Below are 27,456 nucleotides of genomic sequence, written 5' to 3' on the forward strand. Positions count from 1 at the left end.
ATGATGACATCATTCTTTTAACATTATTATTTCAGATGGGCTAGTGTGAACCATCAAGTTCCATTAAGAAATCCATGGGGAAAGGGGGGTCAGAAGGGCAGTACTTTTAATTAACAGGTGATTTTTCTTATACACAATAATGGAACAATCTTTAAAGAAAGTTAAGATCTAAAATATGCAGCTATAACTTACTTGATTAAAAGTCAATAATTTTTAAAAATGAGTGAGAGATCTGCTCTTATTGAATAGAAGTACCCTCTGTCTCTGTCTGTACTTGTTAACCTTCTTTATCTCTCTTTCTACCTTCTAACTAACTAATAACTGCCAAATTGAGGAGTAGGAGTAGTAGCAGCAGCAGCAGCAGTAGTAGTAATAGTGTTGGTGGTAGTAGTAGTAGACATTGTAGACTGTCAGTAGTAGTAGTAGTAGTAGTAGATGCAGTAGACATTATAGACTATCAGTAGTAGTAGTAGTAGCAGCAGCAGCAGCAGCAACAGCAGCAGTAGTAGTAATAGTGTTGGTGGTAGTAGTAGTAGACATTGTAGACTGTCAGTAGTAGTAGTAGTAGTAGTAGTAGTAGTAGATGCAGTAGACATTATAGACTATCAGTAGTAGTAGTAGCAGCAGCAGCAGCAGCAATAGCAGCAATAGAAGTAATCTTCATTTTATATTGAGTTAAACTTCCTAGAGCATTTTATTCTATCCCATTTATTATTAATATTCGCTTTTTATTTTTTAAGTTGTCAGCAGAAAACCATATTACCTGAGCATCTCTGTAGGTTAAAGGCATAATGACCAGATTTAGCACTGTAACCAAACTAAAACTTAGAACAAAGTTAATTTGACTTTGTTTGACACTAAACATAATAAGTTTATATATTGATGGGACTCAAAACCGTGCCTTTCTAAAATCAGCTATTTGTTATGACTCACATTTTATGTACTGAGTATCTCTCTTTAATTTTGTTGCTATTCAGACCAGGATCCCTTACTCTTTACCAATTTCATTTTATAAATCCATTGACAGAAATGTAAATTAATTTACCAAAACACACACACACACACACACACAATGACTTACAAAGATTCAATTACAGCATATTCCTTGAAATAAAGAACAAATTAGATAGCTAGAGGAATATTCTGTGTTCATGACTGGGCTGTGCCAATATAATAAAAATAACTACCAAAGTTAATTTACACTTTTAATGCTACATGAATCAAATTATTAAAGAGATACTTTATAGAACTTGATAAAATAACAGAATTCATTTGGAAAAAACAAAATAGCTTGACTATCAAGGGAAATTATAAAGAGAGGTAGAAATAAAGGAGGAATGATATTTCCAGATTGTTATAAAGCAGTAGTAATAAAAACCATTTACTATTGACTAAATAGGTAGATAGATCAATGGAATAGACTATATGAGAAAGAATCAGAAACAATTGGATTAACGCTCCAGTATGTGATAAAGTGGAAAACACAAATTACTTAGGAAAGAACATCCTATTTGCTAAAATCTTTTGGGAAAACTGGAAAGTAGTTCAGCACAAAATAGGCTTAAACTGATACTTTGTACTATATTCCCCAATGAATATATGATCTTAATATTGAAGATGATATTACTACTAAAATGACAGAAGAGAAGTGGATAACATATTTCTCACCACTGCGTGTAGTAGATGTATTCTTAACCAAATAAGACATAGAGGAAATTACAAAAAAATAAAATAGATAAATTTACTTACATGAAATCAAAAGGCTCTGCACAGACAAAATTAATGCACCCAGCATAAGAAGGGAGTGTTCATATGGGACTATATAGATATAGATATATAGACATACACACATACATATACATACACACATGTAGATATATGTATGTATATATGTATGCATGTATTTATATGTATATATGTGTATGTGTATATTACCAAATGTTTATCAAGTCAATTTGATATGACAATATATCAAAAATCATTCCCCAATAGATAAGTGATCAAAGAGTACTAACATATGAACAAATAGTACTCAAAAGAGAAATGTGAACTCTTAACAGCCAAATAAATGAAGCACCCAAGACAATTATAATATATGAAATGGAAACAAAAACAATCTTGAAGTTTCATGTCACACCTCAGAAATCAACAAAGATGAGAAATAATGGGAATAGTCGATGCTTGAGGAGTTGTAGGAAGATAGGCATACTAGTTCATTGACTTTGGTGAAGCTGGGAATGCCTGTGATCATTTTAGAAATAAATTTGGAATTATACAAATAAAGTGAATAAAATGTTTGTTACCTTTGACCCAGAGATTCCATTAATGGGTTTATACATTAAGAAAGCCATTGATAAGGACAAAGTCCCTACATACAACAAAAATATTTATGGTAGCACTTTTGTGACAGCAAAGAAAATGAAACAAAGCAGATGTCCATTGAATGAAGAACAGCTAAAGGAATTATGGTACCTAAATGTGATGGAATATGTTATAAGAATGATGAATGTGATTAATATCCAGGACCATGAAAAGATCTACATGAACTTATGAAATGAAGTGAGTAGAGCCAAAAAACCAATATATATGATGACTACCACAATACAAACAGAAAGAACAATCATGCACATGTACACACACACATACACACACACACACAAATCAAAAGTGAAGATTGCAAAATTATAATGAACAAGAGTGACTTGAAAGAAGAGAGATGAGAAGACCCCCATCTCTTTAAAGTGGTGATAGAGATCAGAAGTGTTGCACACTTAACATATTTTCAGACATTTTTCAATGAATTGATCATTTATGCTTATTTTTCTCATTGTTTTTCTTTAAAAATACTGGTATGGCTCTCTAGGAAGGGAGGGGGAAGAATATTGGAGGAAAGCATAGCGATGTAAGGACAAAAATATCAAAAAGTTCTTAAAATTAAAAAATACCGTAAGCTACACAAAAGAAGGAATTATAAGACATATTTATTTTCATCTCCGTCCAGTATAAACCACAGTGTGCTTCACATAGGGACTTTGATAAAGACTGGGCCTGTGATTTCATTGCTGCAGAAATTCCCTCTAACAATATTGATATGCAGATTTTCTGCAACTTCTCATCTAAAAAATTTACCTAGAACACTGAGAAATCAATTGATTTGCTTAAGATCAGACAAGCAAATTGTGTCAGAGGTCAGACTTGAACTGAGTTCTTCCTGACTTCATTCCAACACGCTGTGGTGCCTGTATATGATACTCCTTATTAACTACTGGGTGCTTCCATTTATAATGTCCAATTGATATTTCAAGCTAAACGTGTTTAAAGCTGAACTGGGTGTTCCCTTTACATCTTCTACTTTTCCCAATTTCCTCTTTTTCTTTGATAGCATAAACATTAGCCAAGTAATCTACACTCCCTCTAAATTCAAAGTCTGCTTTGACTCCATCATAGACTGTGTTCCCTTATAACACATTTAATTAGTTGCCAAATCCTATGGGTTGCATCTCTTTCCTCTGCCCCTTTCTTTCTAATTTTATTGCTACTATCCTCTATTTGTTTTGGAACATGACATACATACTGATCACTGACTTCTGAAGTAATAAAGAATTCTTGCTCTTATTTATGTAGTTCCCCATTTTCTAGCAAAATGCATAGATGCTCAATAATTGTTGTATGCATAATTTTTATTGAATCAAACTATAAAATTTTACATGTTTATTTCCTTAAAAATTTGTTTCTATATATGCATATACATGCATATAAACACATACATATCTATAGTTATATCTATTATCTATCTATCTATCTGTCTATCTATCTATCTATCATCTATCTTTTATCCACCATATAAAACTCTTGGAGGAATGGTACCTTTCACGTACTTCTTTTATCCCCTCAAGAAACCTGAACCAATGAAGTTTTTGAATACAGTAGGGGTTTAATAAATGTCATTAACTGAGTTCTACATATTTTGGCAATAAGATAGTCTAAAGATTGAATAGATGCAAATATTTCATAAATTAGCAATAAGATTAATCTGAAACTGAACAAAAATACTAATAAAAAGAAAAAAAGAAATTAAGAGAAATTCCAGTAATGAAGGTGGAATGGTGATATGAATAATTCTCATTTGTAAGAGGCAGTTCCTCCTACTATTTCTGGTTTATAATGAAATTACAGGGAGGTGGAGCCAAGATGGCAGATTTAAATGAGGATTTTTGCTGAACTTCCCCAACATAAACCTCAACGTAACTTTTAAAAAGTATAAGAAACAAAATTCCAAATGTAATAACCAAGTTGTAGAGTATTTTTCCACTGAACAGTAGCTCAGAGAGAAAGCTGGCTGGAAGCAGGCCTGGAAGAAGCAACCTTTGTAGTCAGCTATGCCAGCAGCAATGGCAGTTTAGCAAAGGTAGCAATAGCAGCAGAGGCAGCACTAGAAGTGCCTAGGGATAGCGAAAAGACTAAACATCTAGTGAGAAAGGGATTCAAAGGGATCCCTATGCTAGTACTGGGCACAGGGCTGGGTACTATTTAGCAGCTCCTTTGTTCATTATCATTTTTGGGTCACAGTTCTAGGGAAGAGAGGAGCAGTTGTGGTTTTGTGGGAATCAGGACCACCTGGATAAGGACTATAATGCTGATCAGGAAGGCAATGTCCAACATCACTCTCAGGATCATACATTCAGGGTCCAAGACCTATTCATGAAAGTAGCAGAAGGACATAAAAGACTCAGACCAGTCATCCCCTAAGAAGGGAGCATAACCCAACTCCAACATAAAGCCCAAAGTTAAGAAATAGGCTGGGAAAATAAACAAACAGCAAAAAAGAACCTGCACATAAAAGCTATGATGGTGACAAGGAAGCTGAAAACACAAACTCAGAAGAAGATAATGACACGAAAACATCTACATGTAAAGCCTCCAATGAAACAATGTAGATAGGCCATAACATAAAAATAATTCCTAGAAAAACCGTTGAAAGAGGTTAAAAAAGAGCAAAAAAAGTTTAAAAATCAAATGAGTAGAAGAGGAAAAAGTGGGAAAAGAAATGAGAGCCATGCAAGAAAATTATGAAAAGAACAGTTTGGTAAAAGAGACACAAAAATACTGAAGAAAATAACTCTATCAAAATGAGAATTAGCAAAATGATATATAAAAGAGTTACAAAAAATACTGAAGAGGATGACTCCTTAAAATCAGAATTAGTCAAATGGTAAAAGAGACAAAAGAGCTCACTGAAGAAAATAGCTCATTAAAATTTAGAATTGGTCAAATGGAAGAGCAAGAAAATAAGAGTAAAAAGACTAAAAAAAAGAAGAAAAAATATAATATGTCATAGGAAGAACAATTGACCTGGAAAAGACATTGAGGAAAAATAATTTAGTAAGTATTGGACTATCTGAAAGCCAAGATTTTTAAAAAGAGCTCAGCCATTATATTTCAAGAAGTTATAAAGGAAAACTATCCAGATATCTTATAACCAGAAGATGAAATAGAACTTGAGGGAATTCATCAATCTCAAAATTAAAATCATCAGAACATTATAGCCAAATTTCAGAGCTTCCTGGTCAAGGAGAAAATGCTGAAAGAAGTCATAAAAATGCCATGGAGCCACAGTCAGGATCACACAAAATCTATCAGCTACCACAATAAAGGAGCAGAGGGCTTGGGATGTGATATTCTGGAAGGCAAAGGTGCTTGGATTACAACTCAGCATAAACTACTCAGCAAAATTGAGTATATCTACAAGAGCAACAATGTATTTTTAATGAAATAGAAGACTTTCAAACTTTCCTAATGAAAATGCCAGAGCTGAATAGAAAATTGTACATTCAAATAAAAAAAGAACAAATAAGAACTCTTAAGAGGAGTATGAAAAGGTAAACGAGTGAAAAATTACAACAGACTTAATAAGGTTAAACTGTGGGCATCTCTATTTGGGAATATGGTGTATGTAACTCCTAAGAACTTTATCATCTTTAGGGAAGTTAGAAGGAGTCTACTGAGGCAGAGGGCAGAAGTATGAGTCTATTATGTTGGAATTATCCAAAAAGCAGAATGGAAAGGTAAGAAAGAAGGATGCAGTAGGAGAAGGAGGAAGGGAGAGGAAGACTGGATAAAATTATCTTACATAAAAGAGGCACAAAAGAAGAGTTTTTAAAATGGAGAGGTAAATTGGAGGAACAGGCAATGCGTGAACCTCACTCTCATCTGAACTGATTCAAATAAGAAATAATTTATAAACATACTCAGTTGAGTATGGAAATTCTTCTTATCCAAAAGGGAAGTAGAAATGGAAGGGTCTAAGAGAAAGTGGAGTATGAGAAGAGAAAGGGCAGCCTAAGCAATGCAGTGGACAGAATAAAAACAGACTTTTCAGGATGAATAGGGTAACAAAAGAAAAGAAAAAAAATAGAAGAGAATAAGATGGAGGGAAATACACAGAAATCATAATTGTGAGTATAAATGATTTGAACCCTACATAAAATGGAAGAGGATAATAGAAGGGATTAGAAACCAGCATCCAACAATATGTCATTTATGAGACACACGTGAAACAGAAATAGACACAGAATTAAAATAATAGACAGGAATATAATCTGGTTAAGCTGAAATAAAAAGGTAGGGGTAGCAATCATGATCTCAGACAAAGCAAAAGCAAAAATAGACCTAAGTAGATAAAGATAATTAGGGAGAATGCATTTTACTAAAGGTTACCATACATAATGAAGCAGCATCAATATTAAACATATCTGCCACTAAATGGCATAGCATCTAAATTCTTGAAGGGAAAATTAAATGAGTTATATAAAACAAACCATGAAATGAAAGAAAGAACTTAAAGAAATGAGTAGAATTTTAGAAAAGTTAGGTATGATAGACCTCGGGATAATATTGAATGGGAATAGGATGGCGCATATCTTTTTCTCAGTTGTGTGTGGAAGCTTGACAAAAATTGCCTGCATGTTAGGTCATAGAAACCTTACAAATAATGCAGAAAAGAAGAAATATTAAATGCATTTTTCAGACCATACGACAATAAAAATTATACTCAATAAGGAGCGTTTGAAACAGAGATTAAAATTAATTTTCAAGTAAATAATGCAAATGAATGAGTGGGTCAACAAAAAAATCCTAGAAAGAATAAATGATTTCATTAAAGATAATGAGAGTGAGACCATATACCAAAATTTTGGAGAGTTTATGGGAAAATTTACTTAAATACTTACGACAATAAAAGAGAAAAAGTAGATAAATGAATTGGGTATGTGAATAAAAAGAAAAAAATAAAAAAAAACACAAATTAAATCTTTACAATTAAACACCAAAACAGAAATCCTAAAAAAGCCGAGTTTAATAAAATTTAAAGTAAAAATAAATATTGAATAATAAATAAAATTAATTTTTATAAAAAAGCTAGCTTTATTAAAAACAAAAAACATCAACTATTGGCTAATCTAAGTAAAAAAAAAGAAAGAATAAAACCAAATTACCACTATCAAAATGAAAAGAATGAATATATCACCAATGAAGATGAAATTAAAGCAATTACTGGAAGGTATTTTGTCCAACTTCATGCCAAATATACTGACACTCTAAATGAAATGAATGATTACCAAAAATACAATTGCCTAGATTAACAGAAGAGGAAATAGAATATTTAAATAACCCAATTAGAAAAAAAAATTTAAACAAACAGTTCATAAATGAGCTCCATCGGTGGGAGGTGGGGTCGGGGACCCAGGACCAAATTGATTAACAAGTGAATTCTACCAAATATTTAAAAAAACACCTATTAATTCCAATATTATACCAATTTTTTGGGGGGGGAATAGGTAAAGAAGACCCCTAAAAATTCCTTTTATGTTTCAAATATTATTCTGATGTCTAAACCAGGGAGAGAGAAAAGAGAGAAAGACAACTATAGACCAATTTCCCGAATGAATAATTATAGAAATTTTTTAAAAAAATACTTGCAAGGAAATTATAGTAATATATCTCAAAGATCATACACTATGACCAGTTGGGATTTACACCAGGAATGTAAGACTTATTCAATATTAGAAGAAATCATAAGGATATAATTATATCAATAGATGTACAAAAAAGTTTTCAACAAAATACAGCACCCGTTCCTGCTATAAAGACTGTAAAGCACAGGAATGAATGAAACCTTTCTCAAGATGATAAATATTATCTATTTAAAACCAAGAGCAAGCATTATTTATAATAGAGATAAACTAGAAGCTTTTCCTATAAGATTAGGTGAAGTGAGGATGTCCATTATCACCATTATTATTCAATATTGTACTAAAAATGTAGCCATAACAACAAGAGAATGAAATTAAGAGAGAAAGCATAGGTAATGAGGAAACAAAACTATTACTTTTTGCAGATGATATGATGGTTAATTTAGAGAACCCTAGAAAGTCAAGTAAAAATTAGTTGAACAACGCTAGCAAAGTTTCAAACCCATACAAATCATCAGCAGATATACATATATGTATATATACGTAGAAAGATAGATAGATAGATCAATCTATCATTTATGTATCTATGTATCTATATATACACATCCAATGAAACCCAGCCGGAAGAGATAAAAAGAAAACTTCCACTTATAACACTTATAGATAGTATAAAACACTTGGGTATCTAGTTGTCAAGAGACACTCTGGAAACTCAAGAAACACTCTGTGAACAAAATTACAAAATACTTTTCACACAAATCAAAACATTCTAATTAATTGCTCATGGCTAGGCTGAACTTATTTAATAAAAATGACATCATCTAAATTAATTTACTTATTCAGTTTAATATCAGTCAAACTACCTAAAATTTCTTTATAGAGATAGAAAAAATAAAAATATCATCTGCAAAACAAAAAGTCAAGAATGTCAAGCAAATGAATTTTTTTAAAAGTTAAGGAAGACTGAGTAACTTTACCAAATTTACTAAGTAGTAATCATCAAAACATTTTGATACTGGATAAGAAAGTAAGTAGTTGATCAAAAGAATAAGTTAGTACAATATACAAAACAAATAAGCATAGTAGCTTAGTGTTTGGCAAACACAAAGATCCCAGCTTTTAGGGCAAGAAATCACTATTTGACAAAAACTGTTGGGAAAATTGGAAAGTAGTCTGGTAGAAACTAGGCATAGACCAAGATCTCAGACTAAGATACACCAAGAGGAGGTCAAATTGGGCACATGATTTAGACATAAAGGGTGATGTCATAAGCAAATTAGGTGATCACGGAAAAAATGCCTTTCTGATCTATGAATAGGAGGTGAATCCCCTACCAAGTAAGAGAAGAGAGGATCACAGGAGATAAAATGGATAATTCTGATTACCCTAAATTATAAAGTTTCACACAAACAAAACCAATGCAGCCAAAATTAGAAAGAAAATAGGAATCTGGAGAAAATGTGTAAAATTTTTTCTGCTTTGGTTCTCGTTTCTCAACTCTAGAGAACTAAGCCAAATTCATAAAAACAATAGGAATCATTCCCAATTGATAAATGGTCAAAGGATATAGTCAGTTTTCAGGAATTTCAAGAAATCAAAGCTATCCGCAGTTATATTAAAGTTATAAATCACTATTTATTAGAGAAATGCAAATTAAAACAAATCTGGAGTTGTTTAACTTTACACTTATCATATTGGCTAAGATGACAAAAAAGGAAAATGATTAATGCTAAAGGGGATGTGGAAAATAGGTACATCAATGCATTGTAGTTTAAGATGTGAAGTAGTCCAACCATTCTGGATAGCAATTTGGAGATATGCCCCTAAGGCTATAAAACTGCATACCATTTGACCCAGCCATGTTGCTACTGGGTCTATAACGGAAGGAGATCAAAGAAAAAGGAAAAAAAAGACCTATATGAACAAAAATATAGCAGCTATTTTTTTTGTGGTGTCAAAGAACTAGAAACTGAAGGGATGCCCATCAGTTGGGGAATAGCTGCAGAAGTTATGGTATATGAATGTGATAGAATACTGTTGTGCTATAAGAAATATGAGGAGGATGCTTTTAGAAAAACTTAGGAAGACTTTTATGAACTGATGCAAAATAAAGTGAGCAGAACCATGAGAACAATCTACATGGTAACAGAAATATCATAAAGATAATCAACTCTGAAAGACTTAGTAGCTCTGATCAATAAAAAGTTACTCCAATTCCCCAGATGAAATATGACAAAAGCTCTGCCCACCTGGAGGTTATACTCTAAAATATAATCTTAAAAATGCAGTAGGACACTGAGGGAAGGCCTCCTTCTTTTGCTTTGCTCTCCCATAAGAGAAATAGAGTTGAACTAGTCCTGAATTTTTGGGTCCATAACTTAGAAACTATTAGCATTGAGGCTGTAGCCCGTCATAAGACCATGCTCATTTTTCTCACAATCCTCTCCACAAAAAGAGTCTACCGCAAAAGCTGCCCCATAAAGCAGCCAGAAGTGAAGTTACCGTGTTTCTAATAAGAAGTATCCCTGCCCATCCCCAAAAAAGTGTTTCAGAAAAAGGAGAACCTTCCCCTTGTTCTGTAGCTTTATATTCCCCCTTACTCTCTCTACCAAAGATCTGAGAGCCAGCTTTCCCAGCAAAAGTTGTATTTACATTTATTCAACTGAAGGTCAACTGCCCCCATTTTATTTAACAATCATTTCCTTATTATCAAAGGTCACAAACTTGTGATGTTTTTGATAAAAAGGAAAGATTAGTAGAATCTTCACTTCTCCTAGTTCACCAAGGAAATCCAAGTTTGACTGTTCTTTATTTTTCTTATTAGTCTCCTTGTTGCTAGGCAATCCATCCCAGAGACAGTGAAGACTAAAATAGGTGTGATAGGTGGAGTCAGGTGGGGAAAGGAAGAGACAAGTTGGGTTTTTCTTCCTCCCTGTATTTAATTTGTAATTTTCTTTGCTAGGCTTATACTATATCAGGTTTCCAGGGTCCTCACAAAAGGAATAGATCTATTGAGAGTATGTATGATCAGGTGAAGAACCTAGGGATGTTTGCAATATTTGCAATATGTTTGCAATAGATGATTTGGGGGAAGTTTCTCTAGTTTGGAGAAGAGAAGATTTGAGTGGGTGGGAGGTATGAGATAGGTATCTTCACATATTTCAAAAAATGCGTATCAAGAGAGATTAATTTCATTTTGTTAGACCCAAGAGAGGCAAACTTCGATTTGCTGGGAGGAAAAAAAAAGTTTGTAGCACTTAGTGCTGTTCAAAAGTAGAATGGGTGGACTTAATGATGAATCCTACCACTCCCATTCCTAAAGCAAGAACATTATTATTACTGGATTCCTTTGAGCAGAGGCTATACAGTTACTTGACTTACCAGGAATGTGTAGAGAGGATTCATTTTTAGTTGAGCTTTGGACTAGACATTTGAATCAAGTTGTGGTCTTTTGAATTTAAGGCTTTGTGATATTCATACTATCTCGCAAGTATGGAGTGTTCAGGGGGGGACTGTCATTTCTGGTGTGAGATCTTGTGGAGCTTTTTCAGGGCCGTTCAACCTCCTTTGGTGCCTACACATCATCTAACTGTCATCTGTGGCCCCAGGAAACTGTAGCATGTGTAGCAGCCACACCCTGGTAATGCCATTTTTGCATTTGGGCTAAACCAGGTGTTTTAACAACCCAGCCAGCAGCTTCTGTGGGGGCATAAGATGCAACCACAGCCAGCACCTGGAGGCTGCCGGGACCCAGGAGGCTGCTGGGATGCCAGGAAAGCACAGGTTCTTTTTATCTGCTTAAACAGGGAAAGCACGGTGAAGTGGTTGACCAGCTTACTTTAATCCAGCATTCAGTTAGCATACAGACAACATTCATTTAGTTCAGGGGAAAAAAACGCCAGCATTCAGTTAGCATTCAGTTAGTTCAGGGGAGCAAAGAGACAGCACCAAGAGACAGACCAAATACAGATTCATTGACTTACTTCAGGGGAAAAAACCAGCACCCTGAGGTTCAAAACATTCATTTAGTTCGGGGGAAAACAAACCAGCACCCCGAACCTCAAAACCAAAATACAAATGAATTACAAATATCAACAGACAGACCCAATACAATTCATAGTTACCAACATCTGGGCTCAGCCCGAGAGCAAGGGCTGGCCCAGAGTCACACTCCCTGCTTGCTCCCACACCAACCGGAAAAGGAAAAAGAGCTCTTCAAGCTGTCCTCTCCCCTTTTATAGAGTTTTTGACATCATCAAGCGCTGCTTGAATGACCAGAGCCAATTGGTTCTTGAGCTGGCCCCTCCCCCAATATAGACCAGGTTAACACCCAATAGGGCGTGGCTCTGGAGCTAACACCTCCCCTCAGCCAGCCCCATGACTCATCACACAGGAAGTTCTGATTCCTGGCATGGTCGCTCGACTTCCTGCCCCGGAAGAGCAAGCCACAGCGTCCAGAGGCTCAATGAGGTAAGCTGAGTCACTCAAAGAAAACAAAGGCCATTCTGTTTCCACCAGGTTGAGGGTAACTGACAGGCTTCAAAACTGTTGGTGAGTTAGTGATATGTCTACTCCAAGCATGCAAAGACTTCTCTCGTTGGAATGGGCAGATGAAAACAATTTGTTCCAATGGCCATGAAGGTAGCTGAAGCAGGTGCTGTGGAGTACATAGATATTGGTCAGACATCGAAGATGCCAAGGTCCCCCACTGCATTCTGGGCCATTATCAACCCTCTTGACTTTTGTCTTACTGCTTGACTTTGATGATTCAGGAAGCGAGAGTGAAGCTGATGACTTTGTGCAACTCTGCCTCACTTAAATACAATTCACGCACAAGTCAAGACATCACTCTGTGATGTCACTGGTCTTTGAAAATGAAGATGGAACAACAGTAGTCTCAAAAGTACTTCCTCCCTAGATCTCTTTTCCTTCAGTCTACCGCTACTAGCCAATCAAATAGATTGAACTGTAAGATATTATGTAGCTTATTTCATATTAACAGTAGATACTAAACAAAATTGCCATTTCCATATTCTAATTAAACAAAAATATCATTAGCTAGGACAACATCCTTTTCTCTTCCAACTCTCTCAGGACAGGTTCCCTAAGAATGATGAAGAGGTTCTGAAAATTTGGATTCCCCTGTGATGGGGAAGGATGGGTTATCCTGTATCTGTATTTAACAGGCCTACATGTTTTCTCTAGTTCCAATCAGGGCCTAATGAGGGTAAATTAGGTGGGATTCAGGATATTTTGCTAATATCTGAGAAAAGAATGTCTAATCCCATTTCAGGAGTAGGAAAAAAAATCCTTTTGCCACGAGTGGGGGATGGGAGAAGAGATTTGCAGACCTATTGCTGAGAGGTGGAAATGATTACATGTTTTGGAGTGAGACCTCAATCATCCCATCTGTAAAGAGAGTACTTCTGGCTTTGTTTTTGTTTGTTTGCGGGGAAGGAATTGGGGCAACAACCAAGAACAGAACTTGAGCTAACTCTTATTTTGTTAATTTATGACATGGAGACCCAATAATCCTGTTCTTGGATATGACTGGTATTTGAAGGCTTATGGGTTGTGTACAAATGATATTAAGAGAAAGGAAACTCTGATCTACCATTTCAATCCTAGAGCCCAGATATCTGATCAAAAAAGAGCTCTAATCACTAGTCAGTTATGTAGGGGAAATTATGTGAAGCTCTCAAATTCAGTAAGAGCTTTGGGTGTTTGAAATGGACAAAAGAAGTTAAAATCTGGAAGACAAGGAGAATTACAGCATGATAGGCAGGAGATAGTGCAACTTATAATGCTAGGAGAACAACAGAAGTATGATTGTACCTAATAATTCCAGCCAAATTTGTCTAATAATTCCAGCCCAATGGACAAAGTGGCAGAGAGAGCATGGAAGCAGGTTTTTCCAGGAGATTATGGACAATAGCTTTACCAGTAGTGGTGTGAGGACTTTAGCTTATGGTGATTTGCCTGCCTAACAGCATATAATATTTAACGACATTTTTGAATTTCGATTAGTCATCCTTCTGATGCGTGGTGGTTTGTAAAATTACAACCTGGGGATTTACTTCAAACTTGAGCTATCCAGTGTGGGGCTGGGGTTGAACATTGCCAACATTGATAGGTGTTCACGACACCTCAAAAAGTAACCAAATTAAATTTGAGAGTCTGGCTGTAACGTTTTTCTAAGTGCATATATAGTCGTGAATCTGAAAATCCAAACCTCTCCAGTTCTGTGAAGATTTCTACCATCTACCAAAACTTTTGCCAAAACAAACAGCAACAAACCTTCCCACATTGACAAGTGAGAATAGTCCCAAACTAAGACCTTTTGAGCACAAAAATAATTCCTCTCTTCATATTTAGCCTTATTTCTTTTCTTAAATTTGGATTTCATTTTTATTATTTCAGAACTCCATAGACTACTTATCTTTATTCTTATGAAATTTGAAATACCTGTAAGGGATTTGGGCAGCCTTTTAGGAGCAGTAGAGAGGTAGGGAAAATGCTTCCAACTCTGGCTCTTCCTCTACAAGACTGCTAAATATCTTTTTTGAGATTTATGGATGAAATTTATATGACCATGGTGTTACCAGGAACATAAGTGGAACTGAAATGAACTCAATTCTTTTCGATTCAATTAAATTCAATGAAAATTATTATTTCTTGAGCATTAATTTGCTTACTATAATAATAACATGGAAAATATTAATGTAATATGTTAATGTATTATATGAATTGAATCTTACAACGATCCTCTGACTTAGATGCTAATTATTCACTACCCCTGTTTTGCAGATGAGGAAACTGGGACTTTTAGAGATAAAATGACTTACGCAGGGTCACAAAGCTAGTAATTGTCTGAGGCAGTATTTGAAATTGCGTTCCTAATTCCAAGAATTTCTCTATTTGTTTATATTATTCATCCGTTAACTGTCTGTACATATCTCTTTTGACTTTGTTTTTGCTAAAATCCTTGAAAAGACTGGCTACAATAAATGCCTGAACTTTCTCTTCTCACTCTCTTCTTAACCGCTTGTAATCTGACTTCCAACCTTATCATTCCACCAAAGCTTCTCTCTCTGAAGTTGCTAATGGTTACTTAGTTGCCAAATCCAATTGCCTTTTTTCAATTCTCCTTCTCCTTGACCTCTCTTAAGCCTTTGATACTGTTGATCACTCTTCCTTGATACTCTCTCTTCTTTCTAGGTTTATGGGGCACCAGGCTCTTCGTAAATGTAAGTGGTTTTCCAGGATCTGTGGCCATAACAATCTCTTGTTCCCAGGTGTTAGATATAAGTTAGATGATTCAAAACATCTCCACCATGACTTGCGCAGGTTATAAGGGCCCTGTGTAGCCTGTTTAGATTGTAACAGTCAGGCTCAGATTCAATCTGGCCTGCTTGTCAATACAAGCATCACAAATACCCTGACTCTTTAGAGTCTACCCAATAGGGTAAATCTTTAATAAATTTTGTTTTTCTTTGGCTGTAAGAAGGTTTGGGTCGAATTCATTCAGCAGGACCCGGCGTATCAGTATTTTGGAGTCCCCGAGCCCCTAAAAACCTCAAAAATAACAGTTTTATTGAGATGAGAAAATAGACATACCAGTCAATGGTTGCCAGTGTCTTCTCAGATATTTTTGGTAACATTTCCACACGTGATCTTGTCCATTTGGAGGGTATTCTTCTACTATTTGAGATATCTAAAAAATTGATCTTATATATCTTTAAAATTATGTTATTGCTGGGGGGTGGAGACAAGATGGAGGCTGGAAAGCAGGGATTTGCTTAAGCTCTCCCCCAAATCCCTCCAAACACCTGTAAAAATGACTCTGAACAAATTCTAGAGCTGTGGAACCCATGAAATAGCAGAGGGAAACAGGTCTCTAGCCCAGGAGAGCCTGGATGGTCACTGGGAAAGGTCTATCACATGGTGCTGGGAGTGGAGTACAGCCCAGTGTGGACCCCACCAGGACAGCTGGAAAAGGCCTTAGGGACATGAATCATTGAGCTGTGGCAGTTACCAGACTTCTCAACCCACAGATGCCAAAAAGCAGGCTAGTGGGAAACAGTGGGATTGAGTTTAGAATGGTCCAGACACATCCCTGCGGGTAGTGGAGGTGGTGCAGTGGTGGTGGTGGCAGCAGCAGGAAGCTCCTGAGGCTGCTTCCAGAGCTCCAGCATCAGCTGCTTCCCGAGTCCTTGGCTCACACTGTGGGAGCTCTAGCAGTGGATCAGAGCGGGAGCGGAAGGAGTGCTTTGTGGGCACAGAGGCAGTTTATCTTGCTATGCCCTGCTTGGATCTGGATTGTGGTCTTGGTTGGCAGTTCTTGGGGGAGGAGGAGCGCTGCTGTGACAGAGCCTGCAGTGACAGTGGAGTAGAAGTAGCTACAAGTAGTCATACCCTGACAAAAAGCTCAAGGGTCATGTAGTTGACTGGGCACATGAACAGGCAGTGAAAATGGTCTCAGATTTAGACAGACTCAAACTCAAACTCTAGATTCCTTTTTTGGTGACAAAAAAGATCAAAACACACAGCCAGAAGAAGTCAACAAAGTCAAAGAGCCTACATCAAAGCCTCCAAGAAAAATATGAATTGGTCTCAGGCTATGGAAAAGCTCAAAAAGATTTGGAAAAGCAAGTAAGAGAAGCAGAGGAAAAATTAGGATGAGAAATGAGAGTGATGCAGGAAAATCATGAAAAACATGTCAATGACTTGCTAAAGGAGACCCAAAAAATACTGAAGAAAAAATATTGTAGCAGTCAGGACCCTGGAGGGGTGGAGTGTAAGTATAAAGCAGGTGGGTACTGGTCAGTGAATGGGGAACCTTTAGGGTTGAAATGCACAAGCTAGAATGCTGTGTGTGCCTTGATTGGTCCCCATCAAGGCTTGAGGGGAATCTGCGTTTGCTTCAACTGTCCCTCATTGAGGCTTGAGGGATTTAGGGGAATGCACAAGTTGTGCCTATCTCAACTGACTCCATTGAGATGTAGAGGGAGTTGCCCCACCCCCTTCTCACTGGCCCCTGCAAGAAGAGTGATTAGGGAATGCTGTAGGATTTGGTGCTAAGCAACCCTTGTGATAAGGTTACATACAAGAATAAAGTCTGCATTGCTTAATTGAAGCTTTGAAGCTTTCTTTCCTTTATAAACGTAGATCAAAGAACCTGTGCTAGCAGGCCATCCTGGATGTGCTAGGAAGCTTGTTAATACACTCTTCTGATTTTTTTCTTATCTATCTGACCACTCTTTCTCTGTCTCCTTTGCTGGATCCTCTTCCAGATCATGCCCTCTAATGATAGGTGTCCCTCAGGGTTCTTTCCTGAGCCCTTTGTTTCTTCCTCTATATTATTTCACTTGATGATCTTATGAACTTCTATGGATTTAACTGCCATCTTTATACTGATGCTTCTCATATCAGCCTATTCTTCCCCAGACTCTTTACTGTCCTCCAATCTTACTTCTTCAACTGACTTTCAGAATCTAGAACAGGATATTCAGTAGACAAGATAAATTCAATATGTCCCAAATGGAATTCATTACCTATACCCCTAAACCCTTCCCTCCTCCTATTTTCCTTATTACTGTAGAGGGCAACACTATTTTCCCAATCCCTAAGAATCACATTGGAGGAGTTATCCTGGATGCCTCACTTTCTCTCATGCCCCGCATGTAATTTCACCTTTGTCCTTCTCATGCCCCATCTGTTAATTTGACCTTTGCAACATCTGTTGAACATTCCTCCTTCTCTCCTCTGACACTGCTCCCATTCTGGTGCAGGACCTTATCAACTCACTCCTGGGCTATCCAGTAGACCAAGCAGTGGTAGAAGGTGGTCACATCTTTTCTTTATCCTGGGCCACAGTTTAAGATATTTTTTTCATGAAAAAAAATAAAGTTAAGTGCTACAGTGTGAGAAGTTGCTATTCTTATCTTTTGGAGTCGTCTCTCCAGTCACAAATGGGAAGGGGCAATGTTTTGGAATGAACAGAACTGGCAAATCACATCATTGATACAACTCTTCATAGCTATACCATCTATATCTGTGTCTATGACTGTGTCATTGTACTTGTTTCTGTGTGTATCCAGACCCATCCTTATCCCTATCCCTTTACCTATCTCTGTGCCTATAAATTTACCTGTACCTATATATCAGTGATCTATTTATGCATTTATCCCTCTCTCTCTTCTTCTATATACACACATATAATATATATGTATATATATATATATATATATACATATATACATATGTATTTCTCCATCTCTATTTCCAGATCTAGTTTTAATACCTATATCTCTGTATATGTATAATTATCCGTATGTATTACTAGATCACTCACTTAGTTTTGTCTATTATCTATCTATCTGTCTGTCTGTCAGTCTATCAGTCATATTACTGACGATTGCTTTCTGTTCCAGATACAAGTGAAAAGCTGGAGATATAACACCAAATTTCCCTTACTCTTTATTGGTTATCAGAGTTGGGAAAAAATGGTATCTTTCATGCATTGAACAGGACATCATTTAATTGCTAGGATGATTTTTTGCCTGATTGTAGATGTGCTACTTAACTTTTATTATCCTGACGATATCCAAATACACAAGAGTAACATTTTTCTTTGGAAAGTAGTTTTGTCCTGCCAAACAAGAACATAAAAGAAAAACTTGAGTATTTTTTTCTTTTGAAAACACACATTCATTTTGTGTAAAACTAAGGTCATATATATAGTGGAATTAAATTAATATAGCCAAAGATTTTCATTTCTTTTGCTGTTGTACTCCCATCTATCATGCCTCCACATAACTCTAGGAAGATCAAATGCTTCCAAACAATTTTTCCTCCAGCTACTGATGGTAAGAGCTCTTCACCTACACCAGATGAAATAGGATGCAGAAAACAATGTGCTCTTTCTCCAATACTTCAAAAGATTTGTGATTTTAGAGGTGTGGGTATTCCTTCCATTGACATCAGTGGTGACCTCTCTATACCTTACTGCAAGTTGTCATGAGTTGTTATGGTTAAGAAAAAGTCACTATCTATTCAATGTCGTTTTGGTGACAAGCCTTTTTGATCTTATTTAAGCTGGTCCTCACATGACAGACATACAACCCTCTGTTTTTGGCCCCTGCTTGGTGCCTTTTCAGCTTCCTAGAACCTATCATTTTCTTCTTGTAAAGACTTGGAGAACCTCTTCTCTATGAGGAGAAATTATCTTTATCTTGCAGAATTTATAAATTCCTAATATAATGATGTATTTCTTCTTTCATGTAATCACACAAAGGTAGATGCCATTAATACTTAATCAATAAACATTCCCATGTATAATTGGCAATATCCAGTGTTGGCAATTACAAGTCATTGTACAAGAAGTCAAATAAAAGAAATATGAACACAGTGCTGCATGTAAGAAAATTACTAAACTATACTAGAACTTCTTATCATTCACAGGAAAAAGATACTATGACTCATGATCCTTGTTTCTTTTACATATTTCCAGAAAATTGCCTGACCATCCCTGTTTGATCCAAGTTCCATGAAGTAGATAACACTTTACATTTTCTTTCATTACAGTTAATTGTAATTTTGATTGTACCCATGTGCTTTAGACTTCTTTTCTTCTCCTCTCTTTCCTCCTCCCCCTCATTGTTATTGTTGCTTTTCTCCTTGCTTTTCTTCCTCCTCCTCCTCCTTCTTATTCTGATCCTGTCATCCTCCTCCTTCTCCTTTTTGTCATTCTTAACCCTATTCTTCCTTCTTGAGTCATTGTTCAGTTGTTCATTCATGTCTGACTCTTCATGACCCCATGGACCATGCTGTCCATGGGGTTTTCCTGCAAAGATATTGGAGTGTTTGCTGTTTTCTTCTCCAGGGGATTAAGGTGAACAGAGATTAAGTGACTTGCCCAAGGTTGCACAGTTAGTAAGAGTCTGACGATGGATTTGAAGTCATGTCTTCCTGACTCCAGGCCCAGTGCTCTGTCCATTGAGCCACCTAGCTGACTTCCTTCTTCAGTATTTCCCCATTATAAAAATCAGTGATGACTTTCATTTATTTTTCTACTATGAATTATCCCTTGAGTGCCACTACCTGGTGCCTCATCATTCTAGTGCATATGCTCAGTAATGAATCTGGATTACAAGTGGTATGAAAATAAAATTTTGATTTTTAACTGTCACATCACTTAAAGACTGATTATGTGTACTTAGTCAAAATATATACAAACAAGACAGCTGGGCTCTACTTTTGTTTTACCAAACCTAGCAAGAATTTTATTTGCAATAAAGAAACTGAAGGGCCATCAAAGTTGTTTAGAGCCATCTGCTCCTGAAATTAGTTTCATACAGGGGATTTAATCCTTAGTAATTCTCATCTAGTTATGATACCAAAAATACCCTGTGTCTTTTACGTATATAGTTGAGTGTGATTAGTTTTGTTAACTACACACATCTATAACTCCATATCACCTTATATTAAATTTACACACAATAATTTTCCAAATACTACAGACAAGACAATAAACAGGAGTTATTTATGACAATGAATCATAATACAGGCCTTAATCCATCTAAGAAGAACAGGGCTTTCTTCTATGCCTATTATGAAACATATGGAGGACCACAGCACATGATGTAGCTCATCAAAACACAACTTAACATTTTAGTGTAGTTAAAGGTAGATAAGGATTCTTTAAATAATGAGAGAGACTAGGTTTTCATCAATGCCACCAATGGGGGGGTAAGGCAAAGTTTAGCATTGCTTTACTTCCCAAGGTCTCCTAGGACAGCAGGAAAACCTATTAACCCTTTTGCAGTGGAGGTAGGCAGCACAGTTAAATAGATATAATTCTAGACTTGTCAAGAAATTCTGTGTTCAAATCTCACCTCAGATAAACATTATTTGTGTAATGCCATGAAAATAACTTAATGTTTCTAACCATCTGTTTCTTCATCTCTAAAATGGGCGTAAGAATACATCTACTAAAATGAGCTGTTGTGAGGATCAAATAAGGTAAAGTCTGAATAGCATGAATAGCGAATGAAATAGCATGTAGAAAGCACTTACTACATACACACATGAATACTATTTTCATTATTATGTAAAACACTTTGCAAATTAGAACAATTTAACACATGTCAAATGTTTTTGTTACTTTGTAGACAACTTCTACCCATCTCTCAGGAAGTCCCTACAATTTGTGTGCATGTTAAAATAACTTTTAGTGATATTTAGAAAAGCTTAAACTTCATTTTAAAATAATCAATTAATAGAGGTAGGGAGATACATGCAGGGGTATGCTGGTCAATATATAACAACCAGTTCTCTTGAAAAATGTACACACGATATGTTTTTTAAAATTATTTATTTTATTGATTATACAAGCATTTTCATAACAGTATGTGCTGGTAACCAAAAATGGGCTCCTTAGCACTTAGTCAACAAGTGCCCTTGACTGGTTTGGCTTTTTCCCCTGAACTAAATGCTGTTTGTATGTTGGATGGAGTAAGCTTGTCAGCCCCTTCACCTTGCTTCCCTTGCTTAAGCTGATTGAAAGAACCTGTGCTTTCCCCATGTACCTTACACCCCCCACAGAAGCCAGATGGTTAAAAACAGCTTCTGTTGGAGCCAGAGGCTGCTACAGCTACAGCCACAGCCGAAGCTGAAGCAGGAGGTGCCAGTAGCAGAGCTGACCTACGGGAGGAAGCTGGACAAGGACTTGAGGCCAGTGGGTAATCTCTTTACCATAGAGGGGAAGCATATATATGATTTTGCTGTACACCATCATGCTTCTCTGTAGCCTCCTGGTTACTCTTGTAAGGCGTACTTATTGGGCCTGGAAGCTTTTGATCAATATGTCAAAATGGGGATGCTGGTTCATGGGTTGGTTACTGTGGAGCCTAAATATATGCTTTGATTCTTCTGCCTCCTACTTTGAGAGTTTCTTATATCCGGCAGTTCTGAACCTTTCAGACATATATATGATCCCCTTTGAAATTATAAACTCTGCCCTCCTAATACACAGTATAATAATTAAAAAGATTGCACATGAAACTGCAAATCTGTTATGTACAACTTGCTATTCCATTTAAATATGTAATAAAGTTATCATGTAAATTTCTCTTTTCCTTTTATTCTTCCCTCCCTCCACTCTAGGGATGGCTATCATTTGACACAAATATGTATGTATGTATGTATGTATGTATGTATGTATATATATATATAAAACCTTTCTATACATACTTCTATTTATCAGTTCTTTCATACTTCCAAGTTTAATTTACATTATTAACATTTTCTCCATCACTTTCTTAAATCTAGATGATTATCAAAAAATCAAGACTTAATTTATAGCATTTATGAATTTCTGAGGCATAAATGGTCTCACTGAAAATTTAACAATCAGCTCTGGGGAGCTGGAGCTGGCTCTCACACTTCCCTGAATGTGTCACTCTCATTCTAGTCCTTCGGCTATCTCCCCATGAGTTCTAGAAATGGTCTCTCAGATACTTAGTAAATGGCATGACTTCAACTTCAGTTTTCTCCAAAGACAGAAATTTCTCCTGACATATTTTAATGTGCTATGACCCAAAGAATGAGCAATGTTTCTGGTTCACCACTAGGGTGACATTTGCAAGACCATGTCTAAACAGACTGCACTAACATGTGAACCTTCAATCCCTCAAAAGTTTACTAATTCAGGAAGAAATTTGTTTTGAAGTCAAGTCACATAAAAGGCAGTGAAAGAGACCTTCCATTTCTGAAAGGAAAAACTCCATTACTTGGTATAAGCAGAGAAAAAAATGCATTATACTTGTAAAAGAAATGATATAGTAACAGTCATACTCTTCTACGGCTTCTGATCTTAGATTTACTTGACCAAACAAATGCTTATAGAGTAGATTTGTGCATTCAGATGTGAGAAGAATTGTGAGGCTCAGGAAATATATTCTTTTTGGCCACACATCACTAAGCCTTAATACTGGCATGTGTTGGATTGGAAAGGAAATGACTTATGACAGTACATGAAGGCTAATGAAGAAACCACTGTAAATTATACTCATCAGAAGGTATTTTAACTTTCATTAACTGATAGTTAATGCAGAATTATAACTTTTTAAACCTCAAATACTTCTATTTCCTGTGGATTTCACTTCATAAAATTGTGCAGGACACAATCAATAACGTTTATCGTTTAAAAAGAAATCTCTGAAACAAAATCCAAAGAAGTAGTCTGAACAAAAGATTGTCTCTAAGGAAAAAAATTTGTGTGTGTGTTTGTGTGTGTGTATGTGTGTGTGTGTTTGATTCTCTTTCAGATTAACTCAGAAAGATGTATTTTCAAATGTTCTTTTCAATACAAATCTCCCTTCAATACAAATCTCATTTTTCAGTCATATTTGAGTTTTCCTGATCTCATTTGGGACTTTCTTGGCAAAGATACTGGAGTGGTTTGCCAGTTCCTTCTCCAGCTCATTTTATAGATGAGGAAACTGAGGTAAATAGGATTAAGTGATTTGCCCAGGGTAACACAGCTAGTAAGTGTCTGAGGCCAGATTTGAACTCAGGGAGATGAATTTTCCTGACTCCAGGCCCAGCACTCTTTCCACTCTGCCACCTAGCAGCCCATAAATCTTTCTACATAAGCCTATCTTATATTAAAAAACAAAACAAAGAGATTCTACTTTGAGATTTTTACTTTTGATCCACTCTTCCTATATACAAGACTGATTGATTACTTTTCCTAGACTGTACTATTTTAAAAAAAATAGCTTCTTCATCCCCTAAAGAGCCCAAAATGAAAGTGAATGAGAATTAAATGTTTTGAGTGTTTTAGACTTTATTTGAGACAGATGGATACTCTTTTCCCCTTTTTTTGGAGGGGGGAAGGCAGGACAATTGGGATGAAGTGACTTGCCCAAGGTCACACAGCCAGTAAGTGTGTCAAGGGTCTGAGGTCCTATTTGAAATCAGGTCCTCCTGACTCCAGGACTGATGCCACCTAGCTGCCCTGGATATTTTTTTTAAAGTGTAAAAAGAGATATAGTGGGGTGAGTGTGTGTGTGTGTGTGTGTGTGTGTGTGTGTGTGTGTGTTTTTACATGAACACGTGTGTATCAACTGGATAGAATAAGTATTCTATGCACATTCAAGATCTAGCACAAATACTTTATTTCACTTAATCAACCTCCCTATAAAGTTGAAAAAGTTGCATCATTTCTCTGATATAAGATATGTTCTGTACTATGTATCTTCCTTTTCTTATAGTATGGATTTATGATTTCATTTGGCTTAGGGATGTTTCCTTCACCAACACAAATCAGCAGCTAGTCGGTAATTTAATGTCCAAAGAAATAGTTAAAGGCACTGAAAAGTTAAGCTGAGGGATCTTTGATTCAGAGCTGGGAAGGGTCTTAGGTGTCAGGAACTCATGAGGAAACCAAAGCACAGAAAGCTTAAGGGATTTGTTCGAGGTCACACAGTTCCTGGATGGCAGGCCTTGGATGTATCAGCAGCATTACTTGAACCCGGATCTTTCTAACTTCAAGGCAAGATATTTGCACTGCCCTGTCTGTATCAAACATATTCTAATAAAAGTAATTATAAATTCAATTATCGTCTATATACAGTGCACAATGTTCATACTAAACAGCTTCATTCAGTATGAAGGTTCTTAATTTAACTTCAGGCCTTTATTACTACCTCTTTATAGACCTCAGTTAGAAGCGCTATAATTTATACACTACCTACAGTACATTTTGTAGGAGCCCAGACAACAGTGTTCCTATTACAAATATTTCTAGAGGTAATGCTAATTAACAAGACATACTGTGAAACCTTTCATGAGTGATTATATGGTTTCTATAGAATCTTCATATTTGTGAGGATTCTTTATGTTTTATAGCATATTTTTATTAGAAGTTTTTCAAATTACCGGAAAGGCCAAATTAGCAATATATTAAAACAACTGAAAGCATTTCTGGCTTTAATAAATTCCTCTTTGTGATTTTTCTATAGGCAGGGGATCATACTGAAGGAAGGTTCTAAACACATATAAAAGTGTATGATTAAGCAACTACAAATGAACTATGAAAATAGAGCACTATGGTGAGCAGGCTAATCCACTGATAGTTTCTCACTCTTCCATTCACACAAAATTTGGGGTAGCTTTTTTATTGGTTCATTTTGAACTCCAAAAAACAGGGTTTTTTGAGACACAATTCAAACCACTGTCTTGGATGTTGTATAAATGAATAGATTCGAATTTTTTATTTACTCTGCTTTTGTTAGCATTGTAATCTTAGCCTCAAGAGCAATTCACACTGTACACCTCTCATACTCACTTTTCTTTTTTTTTTTCCTCAGAAGAAAAAGATGCCTGAATTCTCAAAGTCTCTACTTTTTAAACTCTGAAAAGTCCCTATTCCCAGAGGCTGATCTTTCTTCTACTCCAGTTTTCAGACTCAAAGCATGTTGAAGCAGAATATCTATCAAGTTGAGGGAAATAATTTCTTTCCAAACCTATTCAGCCTCAATTTCCCCCACTGTAAATGAAGGGATAGGACAAATGTCTTCCAATTCTCAGTATTTAAGTGTCCATGTAACTATCCAAAGTATAAGTGTAAGCATTAACATTTCAATTGTTCATTGTTGCGACAGAGGTTATAAGAAGAGAGGCTGATAGGAGAACATTCATGTATTTTAGTGAAAGAGATTATGAAAAGAATGGAAATTTGCAGAAAATTAACCCATTTCCCTTGCAGTTTGGAATACACAATCTCCTGTTTCTCCACAAAAGCTATGCTTCTGTTGTTTCTAATGGCTCCCTTAGGGCAAATCAAAAGTTAAAAATCTATCATTTGGATCAGAGGATACAAAGAGTTCTTATGAAATGGATTGTTTTCTTTGGATTTTCCCCTCTGTCTTGTTATAATCCTTCAAAAAAATTTTTACTGTTACTGTTTTAAAGAAAGTTCCCAATCCACAGTTCTCTGAAAAAAAAAAGAAAAGAAAGAAAAGGAAGTATTAAAAAGTATTCAGATCTGAGTACAAGGGAGAATTTCTCCTCACCATACGAAAGCTATAAGTAGCCAACAGCTAAACGAACTACACCAGGTATAGTAACCAGGTAGTAGTTAATTAAGTTAATTTATTTCTTCCCTCAATAGCAAGCTGCATTATCTTTAATACAATGGGAGAGCTAAATTTAGACAATTTGAGCAAGTTGTAATTATCAATTATGGGGACCTTTGGGTGTAAGGACTTTATTATTTTTTAATGACTTTAGTTCTCTTCATATGATTATTGGGATATAATTTAGCCATTTCTCCTGTTAGTGAATTGCAAATTATCTTCTGTCACTGTGATGATACCATCATGTGGGGGGGTGGCGGAGGAACAGTCAGATATTCATATCAACTTTGGTGTATTTTGACAAAGCACAATTAAAAAAAAAACTTTCTCTAGGGAACCATAAAACAAATGAAAGAAAATGTCCCACAAAATATTTCTCTTTTGCTATCCCCTGTTAATATTTTTATGAGCCTCTTAAGCTTATCTAAGAGATTTTTAATGCAGCAGGGTACATTATTAGGCCCATATATTTTTTTTTTGCACAATATCATACATTTCAGTCTTTATCACAGTGGGAACAATAAAATAACAGACTGCAATGCATTAGCATCATAAAGAAAATGTAATAAATGGCTTTATAACTGTAGTAAAAGTTGCATGAGCCCCAGCAGCTGTAACAGAGATGTTGCTACAGCAGCAGTTTATGACCTAATGGCACTCAGCGGGCTGATAATATTATGTGTGTGTGTAATGCCAGCAGTTTCCAAGGCCTAGATTTCAATTCAGATAAATAATTGAAAGCACTTTTAGACTTTTCCATAAAATGTTTAATAAGAGATCAAATCCTCCCTCCCCTGTAGTGGAAAATTAAATAGTTTTTACGGGAGTATTTTATAATGAGATCCTAACTGCTATCTGTGGGGAAGCGGTCTTTTTTAAACATAGTAGTTACAAATAAAAGATACTTTAAGGACTTCTTGTTGTCTTAATTTTTGAATAGCGGTTGTCAAAAATAAAAGGTTCCCTCTTCCCTTTTCAACTCTGGGCTTTTGGACTTGGAACCCAACTATAATAAGAAGATTGATCGAAATGGGTAGGGTCTAGTGTAAATGCAGAGCCCTCCATCCACGAGGCTGCAATGGGAAAAGGACAGGACTGCCGAGAGACAATCTTTCGAAAGACAGGATGGATAATCATGTATTGTAGATGTGCAATTCACTAAGGGTTCTTTATGTAGTAAAAAAAGTGAAAACTATTTTCCCATCTCATTCACAGAACAGATGAGATGTGAAATGAGTGCTATCTGAGTGGATGAAAATTTCATATAATGTACAATCTGGGAGATTGTGCTTCTATTTAAAACAGAGAAAACAAAAATTCTTTTTTTTCTCTTCACCTCTTTT

This window comes from Trichosurus vulpecula, chromosome 6, assembly GCF_011100635.1.
Source record: "Trichosurus vulpecula isolate mTriVul1 chromosome 6, mTriVul1.pri, whole genome shotgun sequence".
Lineage (NCBI taxonomy): Eukaryota > Metazoa > Chordata > Mammalia > Diprotodontia > Phalangeridae > Trichosurus > Trichosurus vulpecula.